A 12,280-nucleotide genomic window follows, 5' to 3' on the forward strand; every position below is an offset into this window, starting at 1 on the left:
GGTGGTAAGTGGTGGTGACCATCATCCACTCACGTGATGTAGTGCTGCCTACTTCTTCCTTCACCTTTATCATTCTTTTTCTGTGTCAGTCCTCCTCTCTTCCTATTTCTCCCATCTTTCTTTTCACTTTTTATTATTCTTTTTTCCTTTTCAGTTGGCTTTACACTGAGTGACAAGTCTAATGGTTTCCTGTAAGCCAGGAAACCATTTACAGTGCTGGGTGGTAACTGTATGACCAACCCATATGTGTTCCCAATGTGTTAATAAGTGGGTTGGTGGAGGGTTAGTGCCCCTTCCCTTAAAACAACTAAAAGACAAATGGCCACCCCTTGCGGGATCATTGCATCTGGCTATAGATCGTTTTGTTTCATTCATAAAGGCTCAAACATGCTTGTATGCATTGGCCTTGGTCATCAGATGGCAGCTTTCCATGCTGAACAGGGTTGGCAAAAATCATTGGATAGGAAAAAAAATCCAATTACAGTATATTTAATGTTATTGATTTGTATTCCAGCAATTCTACCCCTGTGTATATCAGTCTGACATGCAATTACTCATAGATATGATATAAAGAAGGATTTAGCAAGCTTTTATTTCCATCCTTAAACATACTTCAGGTTTCATTCACTCGGGACTTATCCTGGAAAGATCATATGACATCTCTTGTAAAATCTGCTTCCAAGAGATTAGGTGTGCTAAGCTGACTCCATACCTTCTTTACCCCTGCACAGTTGTTGACTTTATACATGGGTTTTATTTGCCCCTATGTAGAGTACAACTCTTGTGTGGGGAGGCTCACCATATACAGCTCTTCTCAATAGGGTGGAGTCAAAGGCTTTTCGTCTCATCAACTCTCCCTCTCTTACTGGCTCCCTTCAACCTCTGTCTCTTCGCCACACTGTTGCATCTTTATCTCTTTTCTATCGCTGCTTCAATGGTCACTGCTCCCCTGAACTATCTGCTTGCATCCCTCCACCTCTATGACGGGTGTGTTAGCAACAAACTGTCATCCTTTTCTGTCCAACTCTTTAATGCAAGAGTTAACCATAACTCCCAGTCCTTCATTTATGCAACAGGTCAACTCTGGAACTGTCTCCTTCTGTCTGTATTTCCTACTTCCCATGATCTCCAGTCTTTCAAATGAAGTGTGTTCAGACATCTTGAAATGAATGGATCTTGAATTTGGCTCTCTTTTGTATTGTGTTTGTTTTTTTCTTGGAAGGAACAGTTTGTGGGCTCCTGGCCTTTGGTTCTTTCTTCTTTGCATTAAAAAAAAAATACATGTAATAATGACAATACTGTAGCTGATTTAGAAAGCCAGCTTTTACCAGCCAGGTACACTTGTCTCACAGACGCTCTAATCACTAAGTTATAGTGCAGTAAAACATGGAACACCTCTTTGACTTTTACAATGGAAAGTTTAAACATTTTAGTTGTAGAAGAGAGAGCCAGCTGCCCTGGCTACTCCCTGTATATTATCAGTGATTGTTCTCAGTAGCTATACTATAAATTTACTCTATTAATTAAATGTTTTGCATGCCATTATAATGTATACTGGTATTTTTTTCTGTTAACAAGACTAGAAAAGAATTCTTTAACAAAAATATCATTAGTGTACTGAAAGGATTAATAAATGTGTCCATTTACATACTCTTATGTACCATAAATATGTTTTTGGTTCAAACATTTACTTAAAGTTTTCAGTTCACCTTACTGTTTTTAATCCTGATATTAGGAATACAACTCTTCACAATGAAAAACCACAGTTGATATAAATAACAAAAAAATATATACAACCCAAGAAGAATCAAGTGGTTTATAAAAAAATAAAAACAAACTTTTTCCTTGGTTTAAACCATGTTTTGAACCATTTGGTTTAAACCGTTGGTTTAAAGTGGCCAACCATGCTGCTTGATCTCTAGCAGCCTCCCTATTCAGTCCCTTATCCGTGAGGCCACACTTTATGACATCCCAGGTGTTTTTCGGTCTGCCTCTCACAACCCTACCCACAGTGTTAACAGTTCTCACTTTTTGCATCCCATCCTCTCAAGCCCAACCCATTCCAATCTATCTCTCTTCATCACAACCACACACTCTAGTCCCATCCTTCCTCTTAACTAATCCATCATAAACGTAGCCCCCCCCCAGGCCTCACATTCAAGGACACATTGTACATCCACTGAACTGTTGCCATATCTGGATATTGGAGCCTGTGAATATCCTCTTCCTTTACTGCCCAGGTTTCTCTTCCATACAGCATTACACTCCTAACACATGCTGTATACATAGGTCCCTTCGTACAGGGGGAGAGCTCTCTCAATGTCAGGAGTGGCACCAGCTCCCTGATCTTCTTCCAACCACTCCTCCCTGTGGCTACAGAGCTGCTCCAGCCCCACTTAGAGCACATAACATGTTTCTGAAATAACAGACCTCCTCCTATCACTTCAGAGATTCATCAGCAGTCCTTTCACACATAACAAATTGCACCTGCTGTCCCTGGCACACTGCACACAAAATCATTATTATCTCATAGTCCGCCTCTGATACCACTACATCTCTAATGTACCCACGATCACACACACCGCACAAGATGGAATTACTTCCCACACCATTGTCAAACCACACATGGCGACTCTTCCTCTTTGACAGTACCGCCACCATCAGTACCATTGGATACCATCACTTTTTTTTTTTTATCTGCTTTTACTCTTAAGCCCTTGTGCCCCGTACCATCGCTCCTCTTTCTAAATCATTCCCCTGCCTCCCTTTCGTTCTCTGCAGTCAACACCAAATCATTGGCATACAACATCTCCCATGGGAGTCCAGTCTGAAGTCACATGAGAGGGCTTCAAGCACCATGGCAAAAACAAAGGAGTCAAGACTGACCCCTGGTGCACACTAACATTCACGGAATACTCATCCCTCGTCTCCATTCACCATTACCTGGGTGCAAGCATGCACATACATGGCCATAACCACCCTAACCAGCCACTCCTCAATCCCATGCTTTCTCATTCCCACCTCACCACCTCTCTAGGGACTCTGTCAAAGGCCTTCTCCAAATCAACAAAAACAAAGTACAGATCCCTTTTCTTCCCAGTATATTTTTCCTGAAGCTGTCGAACAATGGCTATGGCATATTATGGCATCAGTGGTCCCTTTGCCTGGCATAAACCCAAACTGCATCTCATGAATATTCATCTTTCACTAATCATACCTTCTAGAACTCTCTCCATTACCGTCATTATCTGGTCCAAAAGCTTTATACCTTTATAATTTCCTCTTTCCAGGGCATCACCCTTCCCCATGTACACATTTACAGTTACACTCTTCAGCCATCCATGTCGGACAACACTGTCTATCAGTCCAGTCAGTCTGTTGCCAGATGCCTTAATCCTGTAAAGGGTGGCCACAAACAAACTGACTCTATGTTGCTCTGTCCCTCACCATTTCACTGCCCTCACTGCACCTCAGCTCACATCCCCCTCTCTCGTACACCTCACCACTCCATCCCTTTATCTCATCCTCAGCCTCCCCCTTCCTTTCACCCCCGTCCATCTCACTGCCATTCACTCTCTTCATTAGTCTCTTGCTCTCCATCCTCTCCACATGGCCAAACCACCTCAGTGTATTTCTCCTAATGCTTTCTATCACATCCACATCACAACACTCCTTCATTTCCTCATTTGTCCAGTTCTCTCCATGTAACTCCACATGCTCCTCTCAAATAACTTATTTCCACTGCTTCCTCACTCTTGAGCTTTGTCCTTACCAACAAGGTCCAAGCTCCACTTCTATACGTTAGAGTTGGTATCACAATACTGTCATGTAGTAACTTTTTTACTTCCATGCTCACTTCCTTGTTTCCTATCACTGCTTTCAAGGAACCAGCAACCTTTCTTCATTGTTGTACCCTTTCAGGCACTTCACCCTCTAAACTTCCATCCTTACTCATCACACTACCCAAGTACTTAAACGCACTCACACTTTCCATTTCATCATCCATCCCCACTGTAAATCCACTGACCTCACTTCTCTCAAAGACCATAACTTTCCTCTTCCTCTACATTCACCTTTAGATTCCATTTCTTACGCACTCTCCCAAACTCATCCACCAAGCCTTGCTGCTCCCCTTCGCCTTCATTTAGCAACACAGTATCATCTGCAAACAACAGTACAGGGAGTTTCCAAACACTACCCTCTCTCATTAGGGCCATCCAACATCCACTGCCCTACCTTGTATCTCTTTTATAACCTCATCCATATACAGATGGGTTAATTTGTTTAAATACCATCATCATCATCATTACCGTCACTACCACTATCACTATTCCCCATTATCATCATCACCACCTCTTCCTCCTCCTGCACCATCACCACCATCATCATCATCATCATCATCATCATCATCATCATCACCCCTTCTGCCTCCTCCTCCATCGTCATCATCATCATCATCATCATCATCATCATCATCATCATCATCATCATCATCATCATCATCATCCTCACCCCTTCTGCCTCCTCCTCCATCGTCGTCATCATCATCATCATCATCATCATCATCATCACCCCTTCTGCCTCCTCCTCCATCGTCGTCATCATCATCATCATCATCATCATCATCACCCCTTCTGCCTCCTCCTCCATCGTCGTCATCATCATCATCATCATCATCCACGACGCCATGCTCCTCCTGACTATTTGAATCTGACATAACCGTTTGTGGATGCTGCCTCATCCTATCGCTAAGTAGGATAGTTGGCATGATGGTAGTAGTAGTGTAGAAGCTGACTGGCATACTGTTAATGTGTCCTGCAGTATTTATTATTATTATTATTATTATTATTATTATTCTTACTCCTATTATTTTTATTATAACTATTATTATTATTATTATTATTATTATTATCATCATCATCATTATTATTCTTATTCTTACTCTTATTATTTTTATTTTTACTCACTATTATTATTATTATTATTATTATTATTATTATTATTATTATTATGATCATCATCATCATTATCATCATCATCATCATCATCGTCATCATCATCGTTAGTCTGTTTTTTTTTTTTTTTCATCTGGGGAACAGGGTCACTCACAGCCTGAATATTTAGTTGTAGTGACGTGAAATTCGAATGAGTCTCGTTGGTTACTAATCAGGTCAACCCCCCCCCACCTGAATATTAGGTCGTGGTTGCTTGAAATTCAATGAGCCTTAGTTACGGGGTAATGTGAGTCTCCTTGGCTACTAGTCAGATCAACCCTCCAAACTGACTACACTTGGCTATCAACCCAGCTGAAATGGGATAGCGATCATTATCAGATTAGAATATATGTCTGTCTATCTATCTATCTATTACCAGACGCCTTATTCCCGTAAGGGGTGACCACAAACAAGTCGCCTCCATGTTGCCCTGTCCTTCGCCGTTTCACTGCCTTCCTCCCAGCTTACACCCCACCCTCTCATATGCCTCTCCACTCCATCCTTCCATCTCATCCTTGGCCTCCATCTCACTCACACACTCTCCTCGTCAGTCCTTCGCTTTCCATCCTCTCCACATGGCCAAACCCAGGGTTGCCAGGTCAGAAACTGCCAACCCGCTGAGTTCCTCTCCCAAACCCGCCTAATCCCGCCAAAATGTCAGCCTTCTCACCCGCACAAAACAGCCTTGTCAGTAATCACAGACTAATAATATTAGGTTTACAGGTGAGCAACAAATGACGTGAAAAATAGTTCTATCTTATACAAACTTCATACATTAGCCTCACTATCTATCTATCTATTGCCAGACGCCATAATCCCGTAAGGGGTGGCCACTTGACTTTGAGTTACCTATTTTACAGGGAGGGGCACTAACCCTCCACCAACCCACTTGTTGACACGTAGGAGCACGTGTGGGTTGGTTATATGGTAGCCACCCAGCGTTGTAAATGGTTTCTTGGCTTACAGGAAACCATTTGGCTTGTCACTCAATGTAAAGCCACCTGTGAAGGAAAGAAAAGCAACAAGAAGTGACAGGAAAGATGGGAGAATTAGTCATATATTAAATTTGCAAAATGCACTTGTTTCATCACCTGGGACAGACAATCCATTATCGCAATCCATTTTCTTTTTCACAGCTTTTATTGTATTTTCTGTTATACTTTGCATATTTACCCATTGTCTTCCCAGTTCCACTATCCAGTAAACCTCCCTTCACTGTTCCCTGACTAAAATTGAAATGCTGCCTCTCTTATTTTACCACCACGGCATACATGGCTGCCAGGCCCCGTGACCTGTGTTTGAGTGTGATTAGGGGAGTCATATCCCGAGGGAGGGCTGGGCCGGGTGCTAATGGTTTCGTCAGATCCACCCACCACCACCTGCCCTCGATCTTGATCTCTCCGGTCCCCCTTGTTTTTGCTAAGAGACGAGAGTTACAATAAGGTTAATTTAGCAAATACCCTCCCGAGCTGAAGCCGCCGAAAACCCGCCAGTTAAGATATCAACTCGCCCCAAAACCCGCCCAACCACCAATGTTAGATTTTACCCGCCAGCCTCATATTAATACCGCCCAATTTGGCGGAAAATCCGCCAACCTGGCAACTCAGACCAAACCACCTCAATGTATTATTTCCTAACACTTTCTATCACATCCACATGCACCCCAATATCTCAGGTGACAGGCAAAGAGAAAGCTGCCCTAAATAATCCCTGTGAAAGATGACTGTAGTTGGTTCACCTTAACTTGGTCCAAAATGTCATCCTTTGGCAGCTTATTTCACGTAGCAGGTGGCTGAAAAAGTGTGTGTGTGACTACCATACATACATACATACATACATACATACATGCATCATACATATATACATACATACATGCACACATACATACATAAATTTCACATACCAAATGGCTGAAAAAGTGTGTGTGTGACTACCATAATACAAAGATAAAGAAGACATGGTGTAGTGCTTGTAGTGGACATCTACATACAGTATGTACATACATCATACATATATACATTCACACACACATACATACATCATACATGTATACATACACACATTCACATATATACATACACAAATACATACATACATACATATTGTACTTACACAAACATACTGAACATTCATACATACACATAATTCATTGTATATACATATATACATACATGATTCAGCAGCAATGCAATCAGTTTGTCTCCTGCGTCAATACTGTTATGTTCATAGTACACTGAGACGGGTTGGCCTTGTGCAGAGAATAACACATTGACTATACATACATATATATATATATATATATATATATATATATATATATATATATATATATATATATATATATATATATATATATATATATACACATACATACATACATACATATACACACGAACGAGCAGCCGGAGAGAGCGGACGTCCCAGCCATCGCTCCTAACCTTAAGTAGTTTCAGGAATTTTGTCTGTCCTGTCTCCAAAGGTCTTGCCTTAAATTTAAAATAATGAAAGTTAATAGACTACCAAAAATGTAAAGATTTATTGGCCATAGTATACATGAATGTTTGTAGTTTTTCGGTAACAGCTGTTTTCGTACTTTACATTAAACATGGCCGAAAATATAAACAATGAGGGACTGCAATTTCAAGGATTTGATGCCAATACCAATGTTATGGACCTGGTTAAAACATTAATTATGAGGATTAGTGAACTCGAAAAGAAAGTAGAGAATCTAGTGATAAAAGATGTGTCTGAAAATACGGAAACCACCATACAGAGTCTGATCCAGTCCAATGAAACAGCCAATGAAGAAATTAGGAATTTGAAGCGGGAAAATGTTGAACTGAGGAGGACACTAGAAGAGAGTACTTAATAAAACGGAGAAGGTGAGTAATGTATTAGAAGAACATAAGGCAAAGTGGGCACACGTAGAGGAAGAACAGAAAGAAGTGGTCAGCTTAAGAGAGATCATCCAGGAAGAAAGGGAAATGAACAAGAAAGAAATGGAAGAAAATGTAGTGAAAATACTGAAGAAAAAAGAGAAAATAGTGAGAGAAACTGTAGAAAGGAACAGATGTGTGGTAGTATTTGGAAACAGGGAAGAGGAAGAAAAGGTTAGGTTCGTGAGACTCGAGAGAAACACGAACATGGTGAGAGGAATATTAGGCAAGATTGACCCCGAAGGAGACAAGTGGGTAAAAGAAATTGAGGAAGTAAGGAGGATAGGGCCTTACAAGAAAGGGGAAACAAGACCAATGAGAGTCAAGTTTACATCAGAAAGTGTAATAAATGAGATACTTAAAGTGACCTGGAAATTAAGCAAAGAGGCGGGGATGGAAAATATTATAATAAGAAAAGATCTGAATGAAGAAGAAAGGGAAGTTTTAAAATCATTAAAGGAAGAAGTAAAGGAAAAAAAAATGATGAGGACAGAGGAAGAATGTAATACTTTTTTTTGGAGAGTATTGGATATGAAAGTAAGGAAATGGTATTTAAGGAAATAGAAGTGAAGGAAACTAGGGGGAATGGTTGTGAAAGATCAGAAGTTGAGGAAGTGGTACGGACAGAGAGTAGGAGAGAAGAGGGTATTAATAATGTCGAAAATAATTTGAAGGTGATATATACTAATGTTGATGGTTTCATATCGACAAGGATCGAAATTAATGATTTCTTGAGAGAACATGAACCTGATGTCATGTGCTTTGTAGAGACCAAATTAAGAGAAGATATTGATGTTCATTTGGGAGATGGTAAATACAAACTGTGGAGAAAAGACAGAAAAGAAAAAAAGGGAGGAGGAGTGATGATAGCAGTGAAGAACAACGTAAATGTAGATACTGTGGAAATGGGAGAAGGCAGGGCTGAAGTGATATATATGAAATTAGAAACTGGAGAGAATGTCAAGAGAGATATGGCGGTAGTGTATGTTCCCCCAAAGACGAGAGCATGGAAGGATGACGAATACCATGAGATGTTGTCAGATAAGGCTAGCTACTTGCAAAAAATATTTGAGAAAAGCAATAATATAATTTTGGTGGGTGACTTTGATTGTAAAGAGGTGAACTGGGAGGAATGGTACTCGGGAGGCGGCGAGGATTCGTGGGGCACTATGTTATTAAATATAATAATGAATAATGTGATGACGCAATGGGTCAAAGAAGAGACAAGGTTTCGAGGTGAGGACACACCAGCAAGGCTAGATTTACTGTTCACCAAAGAACCCGATGTAATAGAATCATTGGAATATCTCTGTCCTTTGGGAAAAAGTGATCACGTGGTTATTAAGTTCCAGATGTTAATAGGAAACGTCGAGCCAAGAGACGAGCTTCATAGACAGGGAAGATACTCATACAACTTTGGGAAAGCAAATTTTACAGGATTGAGAAACTTTTTTGAAAATGCGGATTGGAGAAAATTCAGAGAAACAAGAGAGATACAGAGGAAGTGGGATATCTTTCTAGACCTCTATAATTTGGGAGTGGAAAAATTTGTACCAAGAGTAAGAGGGAAAGAAAACAGGAAAAAGGAGTGGTTTAATAGAAGGTGTATGATAGCAAAAAAAGAGAGAGATAAGGCGTGGAACAATTGGAGAAAGAGAGATAACGACAGAACAAAGGAAGAATATAAAAGAACTAGAAATGAATACACAAGAATACGTAGAGAAGAAGAAAGGAATTTTGAAAAAGGTATAATTGACAAATGCAAGGATGAACCCAAACTGTTTTATAGATTTGTTAATGGCAAACTGAAACAAAAGGAAGGAATCACCAAGCTGAAAGTAGAAGGAGAGGTCTTTAAGGATGCGGCAATGCAAGCAGAAATAATGAACAAACGTTTCCAGTCAGTTTTCACTAAAGAAAAGGAGCTTGTGGAAGGGGAGGGAGTGATTAGAAATGTTCCGGTGATGAAAGATATAAAAGTGGAGGTACAGGAAGTGTATAAATTACTGGAAACTCAAGAGGTAAGGAAAGCCCCAGGACCTGATGGAATTTCTAATTGGGTACTGAAGGAATGCAGAGAACAACTGGCGGATAAAATTCACAGGTTAATTGTATGCTCACTGGAAGAGGGGAAAGTGCCAAAAGAATGGAAGAGGGCAAATGTGGTACCAATTTACAAGGGAGGAAACAGGGAAGAACCCCTGAATTATAGACCAGTGTCTCTAACCAGCATGATCGCAAAATTGTGTGAGAGAATCCTGAAAGACAGATGGATAAAATATCTGGAAGAGATGAATATTTTGGCTGAATGTCAGTTTGGATTCAGAAGTGGAAGGTCATGTGTTTCTAACTTGTTGAGCTTTTACTCAAGAGCGATTGATGTGGTACAGGAGAGAGATGGTTGGGTGGATTGTGTGTACTTAGACTTAGAGAAGGCCTTTGACAAGGTACCTCATAAGAGACTAATGTGGATACTAGAATATATAGGAGGACTAAAGGAGAAACTTCTGGAATGGATGAGAGACTTTTTGAGAGACAGACAAATGAGGACAGTAATAAAGGAAAAGATGTCTGGATGGAGGGAAGTAACAAGTGGAGTCCCTCAAGGCTCAGTGTTGGCGCCAGTAATGTTCCTGATTTACGTAAATGATATGGTAGATGGAGTGAACAGTTATGCAAGTCTGTTTGCTGATGATGTAAAGATCTTGAGGAAGATAGAGGTTGAGGAGGATTATAAAATACTGCAGGAGGATTTGGATAGGATACACGATTGGAGCCGGACGTGGGAAATGAAATTTAATGTAAAGAAATGTAAAATATTGGAAATGGGTAAAAGTACCAGGAGACCATCACTGAATTATTTTTTGGGTAATGAATTAATCACAAAAAGGAGAGAAGAGAAAGATTTGGGAGTGCTGGTCCAAGATAGTTTGTCACCAGAAAAGCACATTAACAAGATAGTTGGAGAGACTTATAAACTCTTGACTAACATAAGAGTAGCATTTCATTATATGGATGAGATGATGAAAAAATTTAAAGTGGCCATGATCCGCCCCAGGTTAGAATATGCAGCAGTAGTGTGGTCCCCACACAAAAAGAAAGATATAAACAAGATTGAGAGAATACAAAGAACAGCAACCAAGATGGTCCCCAGTCTGACAGACCTGTCATACAGAGAGAGATTGGAAAAACTGGATTTGCCTTCGTTAGAGGAAAGGAGAAAGAGGGGAGACATGATTGCGGTTTTCAGGACTATGGTGGGAGTAGATAAAATTGACAAAGAAGATCTGTTTGTATGGGATAAGAGAGCAACAAGAGGACATGGAATGAAATTGAAAAAGTCAAGCTGCTTGAAGGATATCAAGAAATATAGACTTATGGAATAGCCTGGACAAAGAGATCGTCCAGTCTAAAAACTTAAACGAGTTTAAAGCTAAATTCGACTTATTGAGAAACAGCGACGGAAACCCACGAGCATAGTACATTCCGTGTATATCACAATTAGGTATATTAGGTAAATACTTAAATATTTGGAACGACTTAGACAAAGAGGTGGTGCATGAGAAAAACATTCATGTGTGTAAAGGTAGACTTGATAAATGTGGATATGGAGACAGGACAACACGAGCACTGCTCAATTCGTGTATACTACAAATAGGTAAATACATACATGGTTCAGCAGCAATACAATCAGTTTGTCTCCTGCGTCAATACTGTTATGTTCATAGTACACTGAGATGGGTTGGCCTTGTGCAGAGAATAACACATTGACTATACATATACCGGTATACATACATACACATATACATATATACATACATACATACACACACACACACACACACACACACACACACACACACACATTGCCTATAGTTCTTTCACCTTAACATGGCCCAAATTGTCATCATTTTACAGCTTATTTCACACAGCTGATTGGCAGAAAAAGACAGTCCTGTGGCTGTACATCACTCATAGCACTTCTTCGTAACTAGCGTCATGACATTGTTTCACCTTAACTTAGCCCAGGTGTTGGTTATTGTTATGCTGGTGTTTTTAAGGCGACTTCTCGTCCTAAAAACACTAGCGACTGAAGCGGGGTCCTCTTTCTAGATCTGAAGTAAAGCACCAACAAAGGAACAGGACATAAAAACCAGGCAGTACACCTTAACACATCTATTACCTTAATTCTAACCGTTAAAATACAACACAGAGTGATATTTGACATACAGGGGAACAGGGACACAGAGTTAACATTCAGCACCACAAAATATAGTTACACTCAGTACACACTACAATGCTCATTCAGGGATATCTTGAATTATATATGGTATTGTCTATGTGTCACTT

The sequence above is a fragment of the Coenobita brevimanus genome, chromosome 48 (assembly GCF_032717465.1).
Source record: "Coenobita brevimanus isolate Jiangsu-jjx chromosome 48, ASM3271746v2, whole genome shotgun sequence".
In the NCBI taxonomy this organism is placed as follows: Eukaryota; Metazoa; Arthropoda; class Malacostraca; order Decapoda; family Coenobitidae; genus Coenobita; species Coenobita brevimanus.